Raw genomic sequence first — 19,569 nt, 5'->3', positions numbered from 1 at the left:
CCTCTGCACCCCTCTGCCTCCATGATGAGTACTGCATAAGAAGTTCCTCACACTCTTCAGTGTTGCCAGTTCCTACTACTGTTTTTACAACTAACCTAATTATTTAGGTGCTGGTACTACAAAGTTGTCCACATGTTTAGATGGTCTTCATGGAGTCTATCAAAGTCATTAGGGTAAGGTGTAGGTTCTAGGATCTGATTTAAGGGAGGAAAATGGCAATCAGTGCCTATCATGTTTATGTTTCAAATTTTGCTTGTATCAGTTTTCTGCACTACTGATACTTACTTTGGATTAATGATCTTGGAAAATGTATATATTAAAAAAGAAGTTAAAGTGATTGAATTGGAGTCCAGTATTCTATTTTTTTCTTGAGATTATTTGTGCTCATATTTTTATAAATTTAAAACAGTGTGTGTTGTATGTTGTGAAAAGTTTTTTCACTTGTTCCTGGAAGGACCATGGACCATGGAAGAGTAAGTAGCTTCATATTAGAGGCATTTTCATATTAAATTTTCTACTTATTTGAATATCCATATTATGTTATAGCTGGATTTTCTCCTTTAAAGGGAAGCAAGCATGAGTTTGGTCTTTTTATAAAGACAGAAAAAAACAGAGGGTTCTAAAAGTATTAAATTCAGGCATGTTAATGAAAGCAGAAGTTATCTGACTGTCAAGGCTAATGAGTATTCTCTGCTTTGTTTACTTGTTTTCTCCTTTAATCTAATGTTGTTGTATGTTTCCTGAGTTACATCTGTGATATCCTTTCAATGATATCTACTTACTTTCAATTTTCAAAGGTTATAAATCTAACCTATAGCTCTGGTTCTGTGTGATTTGCCAAGACTTTTTTTTGGTGTTTATGGAATAATGTTGTGTACTGCTCACCATAGTTTTATCAAACAGACCTGTGATCACATTTTAGACTTAAATAAGCACAGCAGAAATCTCACTATATGTTAAATGTCAACAGTTATTTCCATGCTGCAAAGGCAGGTGTTAACTTCCATCTGCAGGTCACTATCTATACCTTTTAAAGTAATTTCACTCATATTATTGTATTTGCTTTTAGTTTTGTTGTAGACAAGATTCATGTAGCAAAAAAGAAGATTGGATCTATAAATGAACATAAATGGGCAGGTAAAGGAGTGAAGAATGAAAGTGCTGTTGATAGGATACACATGCACATTAGCACATTTCATGTCCATGATGCTGTGGAGCAAGATAATGGTGGTTGTACTTTCAGGAAAAGAAAAAACAAAATTGCTATGGCCCTTGTAGAAGCTATCGATGTATGTTAAGTGAATTTGCTCCCTGCTGTGGGGAAGTTCTTCATCCTAAATCTGGAGCAGAGATCTAACCCAAGGAAAGTATAAAAATTCTTCTGGCAATCAATAATTTTGGGTCTGCTCTTAGCTCTTCAACGTCTACTGTCTAATGTGTTATGGTGATTTAAGTATTTCAGTTTTTTACCAGAATAGTTTGGTTGGAACAGCCCATAGTGTAGATACAATTACGGTATAATAACAGTGCCTTGTAGTTTATTTGTTTAAAAAGACAAGTTTATGCTGTCTCAGTATTAATGTCCCTTTATGGCTCTCCTGTCGTGAAACTTTTAATGATGCTGATTTGAAATCAGTATAGTTAAAGCAGTACAAGCACTGCACAAAGACCCATTTCTTTAATGATCTGTTTGCCTTTTAATAATATTTTTAGATTGGATTGGTGTAAATCAGTTCTATGTTTCATTGGAACATGAGCTGGCTAATGTATAAATGAAGTGTGTTTATCAGTGTATCTAGATATTTATGACATAGTTCAAAGTGCATAATATCATGTATAATATATTATTATGATACTATGGTATATTATATAATTTCAAAGCCTTTGAAATGATAGTTGTTGGTGTGGTGCTTACATTTCTTCCATTTCCTTTCCCAGAAGAGAGACTAAGAAATGGGAGAGACTAATGATCCAACAGAGGCAATAGTCTCTCCTTGACAGCAGGAGTGCTTCTGTCATCTTCCAGAAAAGTGTTTCAGGAACTCTTTGAGCCGTAGGTGATGTCATTGCATTTAATAATTGTCATAGAAAAGTTGAACATCTTGAATCCATATAAATTTAGCATTCAGGATATCTTGTGGCAGACTCCAGAACTTGGCTATGCATTGTTTGAAGCAGAACATTTTTTGGCTTATTTTTGAATCTCTCATCTTCTAGCTTCATTTGCTGCATGTTAATTTTTTCATTATTTATTTATTTAGAAAGATGAATAGCCATTCCCTGTATTATTCAGTTTTTTAGACTTATGTCATATCACAGTTTCATCTTCCTTTTTTCTAGGCTGAAGAATCCTTGGTTTAGTTATTCCTCATCAAAAAGCTGTCCCATGGCTTTCTTGGCCCTTGTTACCCATTTCTGTACCTTTTCTAATTTTGCGATATCCTTTTTGAGATGAAGGGGTCAGAAGTATGTAGATTGTACATGTAGTATGTTTAAGTATGTAGATTGTGTCATAATGATATTTTCTGTTTTATCTCCTATTTTCCCTAGTAATTCCTAACATTTGTTTTGCTTCCTGGGCCATTGTTGAGCACTGAGATGGCTTTTTCATAGAACTCTATCTATACTGTAACTCACTTCATATTTTTCTGTATCAAACTTCACCTTCCCTTTTGTCTCCCCTTCACTCTGCATCATAAAGTCCTTGTGCAAGTCTTCTCTCCATCTTTGTTTCTATTACACAGGTAGGTAAATATCATCAGTGAAGTCTACAATCGCAGTATTTACCTCCCTTCTAAGTAATACTTTGGAAAGTAATATGTGATATGCTGAAAATATGGTAATATGTTGAAAAGCATTGGCCCTACCACAAGTGCATGTGGGTCTTCATTAGTTTTTTCCCTTCAAAGCAGACCTTTCTTTCTTCACAGCATTACTGTCCACTGTTCTGTACTCTCTTTAATCAATGTATTGGTTTAAGACATCTTCTGGTATGTCCCACATAAGAAAGGATTCTAAAGTGGAAACATCCCTACTCTCTTCCATTGTGAACACACACACAAAAAAACATTTAAATGTTTGCAGTCACCTTATTTCTTCTGACTACTACTCTTATAAATTTCTTATAAATCTCCTACAGGCTTCTCTTTCAGGTTGCCTACTACTGAGGTATTCAGAAATTAATTTGTTACAAATTTTCATGCTTTTGCTACAAAAATCTTTGTTCATTTTTACATGTAACTTGCCAGAGTTTGTTCTTCTCTACTGCTTCTGACATTGACTGTTGGAGGTATGAAAGCATCATTGAAAAAGTTTTCTTTACCTTGTTGCTTAATTTTTGTGATAAATCTAGAAGAGAAGAGGACAGTGTCTTTGGAGAAATACTTAAAATCAATCTTTGGTTTTTTTGGAAGCAGAGTTTTATCTAAATTGGATTTATTCAACACTTAAAGGCTGTTTTAGGTTTCTGGATTTTAGTTACAATAACTTCATTAGCCATGTTTATATTAGCTACATTATCACTACTGTTCTGTAAGCTTCCATTGCTGCAGACATATGTTTTGTGGCTGTTCTTCAAGTGAGTCTTTGAATCGTTTGTTAGGATTTAACAGTACTTTTTTGTTGATTTTAAATATTTCTCCAAAGACACTGTCCTCTTCTCTTCTAGATTTATTACAAGAATTATTGGATGGGACTGCACTGCACAGGCAGAAACCTTAATGATTTTTATGTACTACCTGGGTTTTTTTTGTAGTCAGCTTCAGAAGAATCTTACTGCAGTTTAACGCCGTGGTTCTTGACTAACTACTAGCCAGGGGAACTGATTAAAATGTATACAAGAAACTAGTCATGAAAAGTGAATGCCATGTGAATAAATATTTGTTCCAGTTCTAGAAACATGCATTAGTTACTTTACTGATGTGTAGAGAGTAAGTATTTGCCTAAGATATTTACTGCTTAGGAAAGGAGGACATTATTACTAGAATTACTCTTGCCATGGATGCTGTAATTCAATAATAGTGCTGCTAAGCAGAATTATAGTGAACTTTGACCTTGAGAAATCTAATTCCTGTGGCTGCTTATTAGCACTCCGAATTCTTCACAGAAGAAATGTCAAAAATCTTGTCTGTAGAAGAAACCATAGAAAATAAACAAGTCACTAGATGTCATAGTAAAAATTGCACAATTGCAGTTAACACAGCAAAAAAATACTTATGTTAGGCTCCAAAACTAATAGTCCCCTTTTGCTTTTAAGTAATTTTTTAATATAAACTAAAGGGAAAAGATATTTGTAGAATGTTCTTGATTAGATTGTCCAGATCAAATGATGGAGAAAAAACCCACGATCAGATAAAAAAGCAATGTTTAATACTTCTAATTTTTGCACTTTGAGCTTCCTAAGAGATAACATATGAACAAAACAGAGCAGAGTTCACTGATGTTTGGGTAATGATTGTGGACAGAGTTGGCTGCAGCCATGATGTGAAAGTGAGATGATGTACAGCTAGATGACCATTCTCCCAGAACATGAGAAAAAGCATGTACCAAGCCTGCGAGTGATAATGGAAAGCTACAATTTCTGTAACTTCTCTTTCATTCTGAAAAAAGTCTGTCCCTGTAATTCTGACTGAATCGTTTACAAGGTGCATTGATGCACTGGTTTTCTGCAAATGCATCATGGTTTAGTCCCACACCCGCTGATTCTTCTTGGTTTAGTTATTTATACCCACCAGTCCAACATGAAATTACATGTTCTGCTCAAGCTTAATTAACACAAAAGGATACCCGGGAGACATTTCTTACACTCTGTACGCTTTTTTGAGAGAGTAAACAAATCTGGCTTCTGCCTGCCTGCCTGTATCCAAATCCAGCTTGTGTACGAGATGGAAGAATCACAGGCTATCAAATTGGCATGTATTTCAAGTTGCATTCTATGTTAGAATAAGCTGAACACAACAAGTAATTAAGTATTTTAGTATAGAAGAATGAGGAACTCTCAGCAATATTCTGCTGTTTTGCAATTTTTTTCCAAAACTTGCTGATAAAAGTCTAGTTTTGATGTATTTGATTTGTGTACCTTGAGGAAGCAAGGGGTTTTACATCCTCACTGGGGACAAAAATTTTTGTCATATTAAATCTGGAGGGGAGCATTAGTTTTAAATTTGGTCTTTCTATAAATGTGCTACAGAACTGTGAAATAATGCAGCTTATGGGGAAATGCATCAGACTGGAGGAGAAAAAAGCCTGCATTAGACATCAGTAAGGCTCAAGAGGTTATTAAAGAAATAGTACGGATTTTTCTCTTCCAGGAATGTGACTTATGCTAAAGAAAGTATATTTTGCATTTCTGCTAAATAAACCTAGTCTATAGCTCAAAATATCAAAGACTTGGAGGGGGGAAAAAAAGCCTTAATCTCTTTCATCAATGCTGTGGTTTTATTGCTCTGTTTCAATACAAAAGATCAGCTTATTAGAAATAGTTAATTTATTCAGATACTAAGATATGGTTACAGAATAGACTTCACTGATAAATGAAATAATGGTATTTAAACTTATCGTAAGATAAATCAATTTTGCAATAGAATTTCCCATTTTTCTCCCTTGTCACCTGGCCACTGACTGCGGTTTGTCCAGAGCTAAAAGTTTGCTGACTGGCTAGCTGCAGGCCGCATCAAACAGAACTGTTGAGCTTCTGCTGCATCCTTTCCCTAATTGGGCTCATTACCTTTTGTTTTTTTCTTCCTTCTCCCAGCCAAACTTGCAAAATGGAGAGGAATTTGTATTTAAGAACTTTGCCCTCCATTATTTTGGTTGAAACTGGCAAAAGACTCAATGTGTTATTGGGGAGAGAAAGCACGGAAGTGAGACGGGCAATCTGGGCAATGTGATTGTGCAAGTCTGATTGCCATAGAAAACCAAGCAAGTCACATTGAGCTGTGAACATAGCATAAACGCCATACTTCTGCAGCCCAGATCTCTGCTGGTTAGGTTGAATAATGAAAATATAAGACACATTAGGAAATGCTTACATATAATAGTAACTACATAGAATGCATTATTACTAGCATCAATAAGTAGAATGATAATAGATAAATCTAATGAAAGGCAATGCATCCTATAAGGAACAATGAAACCTATTGATTAGAAATTGTAGCCACTCAAACAAAAGAGCCTATATAAGTAGAGAAAGTTTCTACCCATTGTTTGACACTGCCCCAAAACAAACAATAGGTTAACATATTAAAAAGAGCGAGGAAGTTAAAATGTCATTATATAACTCAGTAATATATGATCCAATACATAATCCTTGGTTCTGACCACCCACTATTAAAAAAAAAAAATCTGAAGAAATATGTAGAGAGCGATTTTGGAGATGAGAAAGGAAAAAGAAAAAACTTTTATAAAAAATAGTCTGTGCAATAGTTTAGAACTCTAGAGATGGTGATTACATATCTTTGGTCTGCCACAGATTTCCTGTCAGACCACAAGAACATTCTGTAAGCTTTCTCCACTTTAATTTCAAGTTTGCAAAATGAGAATAATAGAGAATAATGTAAATAAATATGAAGACAGGCCTACTCCTACTTTGTGCTCCCTTGAAATTTGAAAAGAGTAACTATTTCACAACACTACTGTCAAAACATAAGAATTAATAATTGCATCAAATTATAAAGACAGCTAAACCAGAAGAACTGAAGAGAACAAGATAAATATATAAAAGATTTTATGTCACCTTAGAAGGATGCAAAAATACAGGAGATAAATTGATAGGTACAATGCATTTCAAGTTGTATCAGGCAGCTGATGACTAGGATATCTTAATAAATAAACACACGCACACATCAAGCCATCACAGGTCGCATGTTACTCAGTTGTTTCAGTTCTATAGTTCTGTGTGGACATCTACTTAAGCTTTGCAAGATCTTGCTTGCTTGCCCTCTATGCAATGTGATAACAGCTACTGTTTCTGAAATACACCTGGGCTTGAAAGTAGAGTAGTCACATTCATGCAGCATTGCAGCTGAGTCCAGTCTAAATTAGCCCTGCTTTGGATTAGCTCTGGTGCCTCTGGTAAACTCAAACTTTCCACAGATAATATAGCTGAGAATATAGAGAAAGTGAATGGGCCACCTTATTTATTCTCAGATAATATAAGACCAAAGATAATTAATGAAACTGGAAGGCAAAGCACTTAAAAATAGCAGAAGGAAATATGTTAAAGCAGCACATAACCTGAGGAAATACAAAGAATCATTGAGACAGTTTAATAAGATAAAATAATTTGCTTATATGATTAAAGAGAATCTGTGGTACTACTTTGTGTATGGTGTGAAAATTATGTAAACAGTCATGTTTCAGGGTTTAAGCCAATTAAGACCACAATCTGGCAATCACTAAAGCACATGAAACCAGGCATGTTCTAATTCAAAGCAATGGAACTATTCATGCTTAAAGCTGGTATGCACTTAAATGCTTTGCTGGCTCAGGAGCTAATAGTTCAATGGTAGAAAGATAATACAACTATGGGCAGCTTCTTTCAAAGGTGTCTATCATGTCTTTCTCATACTTTCCCCTGAAACAGATAATATAAGTTACTGTCAAAGGCAGGATCTTGCTGTACATGGACCACTGGTCTGATCCAGTATATAGTGCATATGTTTTTATCTTTTCCTGTAACTAGCAATTTTGGAAAGCTTGTTTCTTTTTTCTTCTGCTGTGCACAGAGGAAAAAAAGAATTATGAACACTTTCTTCTATATGAATCTGTCTGATCTCTCCAAAAGTGTCCATTAGGAAATGTAAGTTATTAAAAATAAAATGTACATGCTGAAACAGACAATGAAGATTACCTTTTTCAAACATTATATAGCATCCAGGTTTTTTTAAGTAGATGGGAAAATCATTTCATTCTTAAGTAATGATGTAACTAAGCTTGTAGCCCAAATGGTTTTCTCATTCTTGGCAAGTAACATTAAACAAAGAATATATGGTTTTCAAATGCTGTTCAGATTCAGTAAAAAGCATTTATGCAAACAAAATGCTGTTGTTGTGTCTAGAAACTCTTATTTATCTTTAGAATGGAGCCATGTTAATAGTTTTAATATGTTAAAATGTGAGGTCCTTGATGCAGAGAATAATCAAATTCTGATCATTTTTGCTTCATGTTACCATCATACTGTGATCTGAATCAGTACTATGTGCAAAAGAAAGAGATTTGAATGATGATGTTTCAGACACTGAAGAAGTTGTGAACAAACTACCTATCACAGAAGTTTTTCTATTCTTACTCTCCATGGAAAATATAGTTGTGTTTCTAAATGTGAGTTGTATTTTCTGAATATCTAGAGAAAAGATATGTATAATATGTGTAATAATATGATGCAGTATCAATATATCAGTTTATTGACCAATTAAACTTTCTTTTTTTTTTCTTTCTCTTTTGGAATCCTAAAGTAGTGATACATTGAACAGACATCATGAATCTTAGACCAAAGTGGTTGGTGACCTGATCCAACACTTGTTAAAGTCAATAGTGGGATCTCAGTTGGTGCTTGGTGTCCTCTATTTTCTGATAAGTGCTTGTAATTCTGTCAAAAGAGATGATGGTACTGAGTGTAAATATACAGAATGAGACTTCATAAACATTTTGCAGAGAACAAATGAGGAATGAAACTCTTCAGTTGAGAATACTGTCTCTTATGAATGAACAGGGTATTCTTGTGACACTTTGTTTGACCCTCAACATGAATTTTCAGTTTTAGCTTCTATGTTTTCACATAAACATTAATAATTTATTATAAAATCATATAGTACCATTATTGGCATGGAACTATCCTTCTGTACTTGGAATGGAAGTCATTCGCATGAGGATTTCCTTTCTTGCCTCTAAAAAAAGGAAATTATATACATGTGTTGGTGCTTAGCTGAAGAATTCTGTTTACAGTAGCATTCAGAACTATCTTTGTGAAGATATCAGCATGTCAGAGTAAAAAAAAACTTTGTAAGTTTTCAGTGAGGAAAAGTTAGTATGGCTCTTTATTTTTCACCCTTCAATCTGTCTCTCCCTATTATTTGTCAGGGGAGAGGAGGCAAATAGATACTGTACTCAGTGTGTCTGTAGTTGGGATTAGAGCATAAGGGCTAAGAATAAGAGGAAGGCCTTACTCCCCCTAAGTGGCAGGTGCAACCAAATAGACCATATGATATTCTAGCCATGCAAAGAGTCAGCAAGTTAGAATAAGAAGATTCAGGAAAGGAATTTATAGATTTCCTTATGGCAGGGAAAAGTATATATGACTAATTTGTGCCATCATTTTATCTGGATGGCTTCCCTAGTAAGTTTATATTCCTTAGCCAGTTTCGATCACTTTTGACAGACAGGGAAAGGTCTCAGTGATACGTTCCCATAGTCTGAATACAGGTAATGGAGAGGGACTCTTCTAGAGGTCTAGTTGAGGAAAAGTCTGCAGCTGTATTCATCACCAAAAAAATACATGGGAGAATTTAATTTCTTTAATTTCTTTCCCTTTAATTTTTTTAGCCACAAAAAGCACTTCAACTAGTGTTTGTATCTTTTTAAACATCTGCTTCAATTAATGACAAGATAAAACCCATAAGGAACTGTGTTAGTTTTGATATTGCGGAGTGGCTTGTCTCAATATTTACCTAGTGCCCAGGAAAAATTATGAGAAGAAAATGAAGAAAGGAAGTGGAAGATTGGAGCAGAAAAGAGTTGACTGTGATAAAAGAGAAATCTCAAAACAAAAGAAATGGTGCATATATCATTCCCTATGAAATAGATTTTTTTCAGTTAGAAAATTTACATTATCTAAACATCTTTTCATCTAAATATCATTGTGACATTCACTGGAAGAAAGAAGGAACAACTGTATGTCAGCTAAAAACAATACTGTTTAAAGCATGACCTCCAGACCATTTGGATGACTGGATAATTATCAAGAAAAGTAAGACATCATAAGCTATTTCTGAAATAATACGCAAGAAAAGACAGAATGTTAGTTTCCATAAGTTGGTTTGCCATTGCCTTCATTTGTTCTATGTTACTAAAGTATCAAAAGGTCTAGGAAGGAGAAAGATGAAGGAAAAAAGGTAAAAGAAGAGAAGAGGAGGAGAAAAAACCTGGAGCAAAATGAAGGAAAAAAGAAAAGGGAAAAAATGGTTATATTAATACTGTAAAATTAGTACTGTAACAAAAATAACAGCTATCCAGTGAGAACAAAAAACTGATGGACTAAAATTCTATGCAAAACCTGGAAGTTTTAATCTCTTCTGGGAAGAGAGCTTAGGGTTTCAAAACTTCAAAATTTATTCAGTGGTGTTTTTGTGGACAGAGTTAATCATTCCATCTCCATAATGAATCCACCCTGAGGAACATATATATATATGAAGTGGAAATTTTCTGAAGACTCACAAATTGTACAATTTTGGTAGTGGCAGGGCAAGCAGAACAAATACTTTTCTGTCATTTAAATAGGAAAAAGCACTTCCAGCAGCATAAATAGTACCAATAGACTGGAAGTGAAGCAGTCCTGGGGAACAGGGAAGGAGAGGTACCATTGTTTGGGAGACAGGGAAGGTGGTTCTTCATCCTCTGCTGCTGTGAGACAGTGCTCTCTCCCAGTTCAGATAACACATTGCAGGCTTTTTGTGGAATATGAAAAGCAAGTCTAAGACTCAGTGGATTCCCTCCTTAGCAAGAATATGGAAAGTATTTCACTGTCACAGTTTGAGGCAGCCATGGAGTTGTATAGAAGCTACGAGACGTGTCATGGTTAATTGTGAAAGAAAATTCCATCTTTCCAAATGACCTGGCTTATTCTGACTTCATGATAGAATCCAAGATCTTGTTGCTTATTTTTAGTAGTTCTACTAATAAGCAATATGTTAGTCTTATTACATACAATAAAGCGTATTTGCTTATGTCCCTATCTAGTTCATAGACCCATTCCCAGTGTTTAGGAAGTAATAAGTTTTCCTTCAACATGATGCAAAATCTCTTTATCACTAGAGTTGCCAGAATTAACTAAACATCCAGGTGAAATTCAGTCTGCCTGGTAAAAACCTAAAATGATGCAATATGTCTGGATTACATTTTCTGTTTCTGAGAATCTTGGTGGCAACTCTGTATATGATCATTTTGCAGCTTGCTGTGCTGTTTACTAACTTGATCACTAACATTTTTTGTAAAATTATGTACAAAATAAGAGAACTAATGATGCTAGTTTCGCATATATTTGTGTCTCAACTGTGGAGTCTAAGAAGTTCTAGCTCCCAATTTAGCTTTGCCCAAGGGTGAGAAATTTGTATGTGAGAAATTTGTATTTTCTCTCTCTCTCTCTCTCTTTCTTTCCCATCTGCTACCTCTCATGTAAGAATTCTCTGACATCTAATTAAGTACTAAACTGGGGTCAGATAAGGTCTTTCTCTGTCCAAACACCTGTTGTCACAAACCTTACTGGAATTTAATCTTTTGGACATTTATTATAATTTACAGTTTAATCTTTTGGACATTTATTTCTCTGTGAAATTTGAGCCAGGCTTCAAAATTAATTGGGGAATGTACAGAGACAAAAGTGTGACCACACTAGGAAAACAAAAGAGCAATTTAATTTAGATTTTAAACAGTACTTTAGACAATCTAACCTTTTTTGTCTCCATTTCTATTTTTAGCTTTTCATGTTTGCCCTAGAATATCTTTTTTCTACAAAGATTTTACCAGCTCAACTAGATACCAAGCAGGAAGGTTAAATGCAAAAGGAAATTGCAGTAGAGCAGTTGGAGTAACATGGAGCAAGGATAAGCTGCAAGCAGGAAATTGTAACGTGCCGAGGTAAAATTTGTTTTGCGAATTTGCCAGTGGGCTGAATACACCAGTCTGATACATTGTCTGCTTTCAGTCGCTCTGTAAGATGTAACACAACCTAAGTGTACAGAGGTAAGCAGCAGTTCAAGGTGGAAAGTGTGTGTCATTATTTAGTGAGACACCTATCATTTACACGTGGGTTAGGCTTTTATAGCTGAGTTTTCTATTGTCTAAAGAATAGTCTTTAGTGATGCTGAGGTGCACTATTTGTACTTGGAGTTACAGTGTTTGGCTAGAGAAAGGAGGGATTTCCAATGGGATTCTTCACTTTTGAGAAGATTCGTCTGTTTTGGAAAATTCTTGTGTCTCATGTTACATGGCGCACTGAAGAGGCAAGTAAATTATATTTCAAACTTACATTGGAGATGAGCCTCCCTTATCAGGACAGCTAAGCGTTACTGACAGATTAGTCTAGCTATAAGTGTAACTATAGGAGCGGAACTGCAGCTTAGGCTTTGTGCTCATGCAGGGTCATTAAAAGCATAAGATGTCCTTTCTTTCCCACCACCCAGTACTTATAGTGGATACGAAAAGCTAAGGGATGCTGCATGTCTACTTGCTTTGCAGCAGATTGGGTGGGGAACAGACACTGGCCTTGCTATTTGAATTCTTTGAATGAAGTTGAATGGATGCTGAGTTTTGCTGCTATTATAGACAAAAAAAGAAAAAAAATAATTTCTGCTAAAGGTGGTTTTTGTCTGAGATGCTTTGCAAACAAATCAAACCCGTAATTTATTCACAATGGTAACAGTATATTGTAAGTTTTACAAAAAGCCCACTTTTTTGATGCAATTGTGTTTAATTGTAGCAGCTATTACTGCTACAACTAACAAAGAGCACAAAGTTCTTCACTCACATGCACAGCTTCTATTGCCAAAGACCCTCAGAATTTCCCCTAAAATACTCTGATTTTCATCTTGTTGCCATAGCTACCTCTTTCTTCCATGCTGATGAAGCATATGGTAAGAATGCTGTAATTGCAACATGCTTCCTGCTGTCTTAAGTAGTTTTCACAGCAGTATTTTCAGAGTGTTTGTGAAGTGTACCATATGGTTACCACACTTCAGTTCTGACCAGACTCTGGCTATTACCAACAGATGTGAACAACACATCTTCAGAAGCTCACATTCTTTACTCCTTGTCTTTTGTAGCAGTGCATTTTTTGAAAAAGATATGTAATGAACTAGACTTCCTTAAGACAGAATAAACTGAAATCAGTTGCTCTGTAAATGTAAAACTGCTGCCCACACCCAGGACACTAATCTGTGGCTCTGCTAGCACTAGTTGTCTTTGTTCACCTCTTGAATTCACTTTTGTTGAATGACTTACTATGGATTAAAGAAAAAAAGCTAAAAATACTCATTAGAAAGGTGCTAAGCAGCTGAGCTATTGTGATAAACAAGACAACTAATTTATGCAAATACAGCCATCTTTCTGTTAGCCTGTTCTTGTCCTTTGCATGTTCATCTCACTATGGATTTTTGTCCTAAATTTGGATCAGGAATTTTTTGGCACATGTGTCGTTGTTGTTTGGCATCTAACAATAGAATTCTGTTTCCCATTTTGGCCTACAGGGTGGAGTTTTAAGTATGTTTAGGTGCTAATTCTTGTTGAATTCAGAGAGAATTAAATTCCTTTACAAATATCTTTACAAATGTAGCCCTTAATATAAATACCAATTATAAATGCAACCACTACACTGGGAATGCCATGAGGGGGACAAAATTTTTTCTGTCTAACTCTAACTTTACAATATAGGGAGTTTTAGTGGATGGGCCTGGGAGGTTAGTCTTCCTCCAGATTTTGGTAAAGGAAAATATTCCTGTTTAAATTGTGTTTTATAGTGATTATGAGCCAATCTGGCATAAAGAGGGTAGAGGATAGTATAGAGGGAGCACTGGTTGTGGGCATCACTTTTAAAAAGTAAATTTAGCTAACACAGTTATTTTTAAATCAAATGCCATCAGAGAAAGGAAGATTTACACTTCAATGCTGAATTTTTTTTTTTGAGGATTTTCCTATGGATTTTAACTAACCTTTCCTTTGGCTAAGGGGTTCAAATAATAAATATAGAAGCTTGCTTCCTAGTCAGCTTTAGCTTTCAGGCTTCTGGGTTTTCACAACTAATTGTTTATTTCTTTCCCTTCTCATGAATTAAAAAAAAAAAATCAGAATGAGTCATCTGACTTCAAAAATTTTATAAAACTTGTGATTTTGGCTCACAGCATGGTACGTTCCGATGAAAGTAAAAAAGAGCAATCTTCCCACAGGGAGGGTACCATACTGGGATACTAATTTATCATTGATATAAACCAGAATAGTTACATTAGCTGCCGTTTTTGCATAATAAAGGAATCAAATATTTTAGCTGCTTAAAGACTGTATAAATAGCATCAATATGTCCATTGCTAAAGCTATAACAAAACCCCTAGTACAGAGTGGAGATTGGTACAGCCATTTCTCCACCCTGGAAGACTTTATTGTCTTCTGTTTAGCAGTTTATGTGGGTTTCAGAGGCACACAACAGCAGGTTCTGCTTTGAGAAGCTCACTCATTGAATAAGCAGATCTCTTCCATGTTTTCTCGTACCTGAATGGAAGATGACAATTGAACTGCACACCTATGCAAAAACGTCAAGGGCAGTAAAACGATTTTACTTCTGTCTCAACTTTGAGATCTGACATGCAAAAGTAAAAGGTGTAACATACTCATTTTCTCACCTTCCAGATAAAGTAGCCAGAAGATAGATGAGGAGGATTAGGTGTAGCTTTGGTGAGCTACTAGCAGAGCTCAGCTATGTTGGCACATGACAGTGCCAATTTACAGCTAGTGCAGACCATAAGTCAATTTGTATCCCTCCAAAGTGCCAAAATAGGAGGAAGAAATTTCCGATTTTCTGAACGATAATTCTTTCCCCAACATTTTAGCGGGATAATAAGGTAATAATCCCTTCGTTTATAACTTGGGCCAGCAGAGCTATGACAAGGATGCACATCGTCTGACTCTCATGAAGTCACTACCTTTCTTTCTTTGCCTTATTGTCCCCACATTTTTTAAAACGTTACCTGGTGGGGTTTGAAAATATTACTTCATTAATGTTTATAATGTGCTTTGAGTTCCATGCAGAGTTCTGTTACAAATTCATTATAAAGATTGAAAATAGTGGAAACCCAGCTTAATATGATCTACTCAATAGGGCTTCCATAAAGGAAAGTGCTGCCTTACAAACCTCTGGGTGATCTTTCACAGGATCAACACTTTTGTGAACAGTGTTGATCCAGGTGATATAGTCTATGTAGATATCTAAAAAGGCATTTAATGAAGTCCCTCACGGAAAGCTTTTAAGGAAATTGATCAGCCATAGGACAAAAGGGAAGGTCCTTGCGTAGCTAAGTGGTTGGCTAAAATACAGCATAAAGAGGGCAAGAGTAAACAGTTAATTCTTGCAATGGGCAGTGGTCACTGGTGGAGTTCAGCAGAGGTCTGTGCTAGGACCAGTTCTATTCAGCATACTCAAACATACCCTGGAAATGGAGATGAACAGAGAGGTGAAGAAGTTTATGGAGGATACTAGGTTATTCAAGATAGAAAGGAGAGGACTGAAAAAATGCAGAAAGAACTTATAAGACTGAGTGACTTGACAGTAAAATGGCAGTTGAAATTCAGTGTAGATAGATGTGAAGTGATACACATGGTGAAAATAGCTCTAGAATCATATGTAAAATTATAGGCTCTGAACCAGCTGTTACCATTCAAGAGCAAGATCTTGAGGATATGATCTCTAGTTTCATGAAAACATTCACTGCTCAGTGACAGTCCAGAAAAAAACCCAAATCAAATATTGGACAAACAATATTAAACAAAACAGAGAACATCATTATGCCATTACGTGCATCTGTTGTTTAACCATGATTTGAATACTGTGCAAGTTCTGATCTCTTAATCTGAAGAAAGGAATATGTTAAAACTGAAGAAATGTTCAGAGAAGGCAAAAAGGATGATGAAGGTATAGAGTAGTTTTCACAGAAGGAATGGTAGACTAGGTTTCTTTTAGCTTGGAGAAGGGGTCATGTAAAGGGCTGATGACAGAGATCTGCAGAATCCTGAGTTTCATGGAGAGGGCAGACAGGCATCTGCTGTTCACTGTCTCTTCTTTTACAAGAACTAAGGACCATCAAATGAAGCTGGCTAAGCCAAGTTCAAAACAAATAAAATATGGTAGTTCTTTATGCAATGGGTAGTAGACAAACAGAACTGCTTGCCAAAGGATGTTGTAGCTGTTCAAGATTTATGGGTATTTTAGGGAAGAGTAGACAAACACTTACAAGAGAAATCCATTGAAGGTTACTAAAAAAAAAACTGCATTAAGCTCAGGAAATGGCCTGACCTGGCACCTGACCCACCTTCAGGAGGCTGAGGGACTACCAGATGGAAAGTCATGTCTGTTTGCTCTGTGCTTGCTCTTTTCTGAGCATCCACTTACAGCTACTGGGGGAAAAAAAGTGCTGGGTTAAGTGGACCCTTGGTTTGAATCTGTAAATGCATTTCTGATCTTACATAAATCTTATTCCTTCTGCTCAGCTCCAAATGCTGAGCATTGCATGCTGGAAATATGAGAAGTTTGAAGAATGTGTTTCCTTATTAAAAAAACAATCAAGACCAAAGTAACCTAATTAGGAATTGTTAGAAATGTTGCATTTTGTGTTATTAGGCTATTTAGATATCTAAGAATTTAGAGCAGGTATTTTTATAAAACGTGAAGGGAGCTTGGCTTCCAGAGCTGACTGAATGGCAGTCAGGTTTAGATGCTTCATTGTATTTGGTGTCCTTGAAAACTGGGGCATAAGATAATAATAATAATAATAATAATAATAATAATAATAATAATAAGCCTAGTTATGATTCCAGTTAAAAATGTGGTGACCTTTGCACTTTAATTAGGGATTCATCTCTTTTTTTATTCAATTAGACTATTAAGCTATCATATGTACTTTCAACACAGGGTGACTACAAACTCATGTTTCTGCTTTAAATTTTCATCCCCAAAGCCTAAAAGGAGAAAAAGCAAAGAGTTCAAAACCAAGCTGATGTTAATCATGATTTTCCAGGAAACATGACTTTTCCATAAATGTACTCTGTTGTTCATTTAAATAGAATAGTGCTCTCTGCATTTGCTGATTCACTGAGGCTCATGTAACACTTTAGAATGTGTAACCCTTTAGAATGTCTTTTTTGAAGACTCAACTGTTTGTTTTAGCTAAGACTCAACAAAAATTTATATGGTTCCCTAATGCATGTGTTTCTTAAAACTTCAAACTAAACAATTTAAGATCTAAAAGAATATTGCTGTCCAAGATTATATTAATGCTTTCAAATATTTCATCTGAGAATTTATGTACGAGTGGACATTCCCAAAAGCATATGCATTAGATTAACATTCAGTCCACCACAGCTACAGTGCATAACATTTTCTTTAATGAATTCCAGGGGTTTCAGGAGAGTATATTTTACTTTATGAGCTTCAGCTTTAGGCTGTTATAGCAATTAATCCTTTGTTTGTTCAACTTCATGAGATTTATGCAAGTTTAGGGCCTTTGAAAATAACATTGTTATATTAGTATAAAATTGTAGTAATGAAGGGATGAGTAGTGAGTCAAGAAAAAAGCACCAATTCATGGTCTATCCAGATGCTACCATGCTATCCATCATTAATATGCCTACTCAATTCATGGTTAAGTACGTCTTCTAGTTAGCACACTAGGACTCTGAGTTTCACCTGAAGAAGGCTGCTGCTGACTAATTAGAAAAAAGAAGTATATAAATATATATGTAACTAGCACAAGATTGCTGATAAAATTAGAAATTTGTTTACCATATCAAGGTATTTCCTTATATTATTTGTTGCTTACAGTGTATATTCATCTTCCATGATCATAATCTTCTGTAAGTGTGACACATCTTATTGTTTGGTGGCATGTCAGATTCCACGAACAAAATCAAGTGGTAGACAACAGCCTGTCTCTTGGTCTGCACATCTAGTAAATAATAAAGTGCAAAAATTCACAATTTTTGAGTTGGAATGAGAGAGGGGTATTTCTGAAGTTTTGAAATATGTACAATTTTGAGAAAGCAGAAATTAGTGAGGGAAAGTCAGTAAGAATTTTGCTACTAACTTCAGTGGGTTCAAGAGTCCAGTCTACCAATACAAGGAGTATAGATCACTATTTTATTATTTTGATTTTTTTCTCTTTCTCTGGCTCTAAAAAATAATTCTTTTAGTTTTCTTGATGGCATTTAGCATTTAAAAAAATTTAACATATTACTCAATTCCTAAGACATAGTGCATCAGTTTCTATATATTTGGGCTTTTATTCAGAAAGATGTTTAATCTAGTTTTTCACTTTAAACACGAATTGTCTTGTTGAATTAAGAGTATTATTCAGGTACTTGAAAGATATGCTCATGTTTAAATGCCTTGCTCCATTGGGAAATTTAGTTCTTAAAGGAATGTACGCCACTTGCAACATAACCAAACAATATTTATTTTACTAACAGAGGATATGTGTTTGGATCAAGGCAAATAGCTAAAAGGCTCTGATATATTGTCTTCTGGTATCATTGTAAAATTGCTCTTAGTAAATCAAAGTGCCTAGCATAGGCAAGTCTGTTTTAAATTCATATTCTAAAGCAGTCACAAATGGCTAGTTTTTGAGCAATGCAAATTTTAAAGTCTACAGCAGAATTTGCATTATCTTGTTTTCTTTAGCCCTGTAGGACAGATTTGAGACCTGCATCTGTGTGGATGTCTTTTGTTATGAACCAAATGTAGTCTGAAAATTACATTTCTGATCAGCATAGGAGGTTTATTTTTCCTCTTCCTCACTGGAAAGCCAAACTGGCTGTGTGAAAGGAGACCCAGTATGCAAAAACAAAGTCATCGCGTTTAAATTACTATGGGATGTTATAGTCTTTTGCTTCTTAGGTCTTCCAAACAATAGAGAGCTGCAGAAATGCCATGTGGTGGATTTTCATTCTCACAATGATTTCACTGTTTGCATTTAATTTCCACAATAAATTTAATGTACAAGTCATAACTACTGTTAAATGCTTTGAGCACATGATGGGCACCATAAAATCAGAACTAACATTTGTACCTTTTTGCTTCCAGCTATAATTTTTCATTCTGACCCCTCTTAATTCCATGATAAAATTGTGTACTGCTTCTCCTAGCTCCTCAAGTGAGGACCTGTTAGATCCTTACAGACGTCATACAAACAGTCACAGAGCTGGAAGGGAAGCCCATGAGTTGTAGTACAAGAGAAGTGCTTTGATCAGTTGCTGTTATTGCACTGAATAGCAATGCTTACTGTATTGCATTACTAACTGTAATACACTGGCCATTGGTTATGCTGGAGATGTCTGGGTATCCCTTCCAATAGCGCTACTTCATGTATTTCCAGTGTTTGGTCACATTGCGTGTATATATCTACAGTCTGATGTGAGTGGAGTAGCTTTATGTGGGTCCTTGTCTGCTCCAGTTCATCAGGAAAAAAAATGCTGCCCTGAGTTTGTAGTGATGTTGCCACTTGGGTATTTTGTAATGTGAGGAGTCCTGGGTACGAGATCTGCTACAAGTCATCTTGCCAGTTTGCAGCATGTACTAAGAACATCTATGTGCCTGCTTCT

This window comes from Apteryx rowi, unplaced genomic scaffold, assembly GCF_003343035.1.
Source record: "Apteryx rowi isolate R43461 unplaced genomic scaffold, aptRow1 scaffold_852, whole genome shotgun sequence".
Taxonomy (NCBI): Eukaryota; Metazoa; Chordata; class Aves; order Apterygiformes; family Apterygidae; genus Apteryx; species Apteryx rowi.
The sequence above is the reverse complement of the archived record's forward strand: the minus strand, read 5'-3'. Positions refer to the sequence as shown.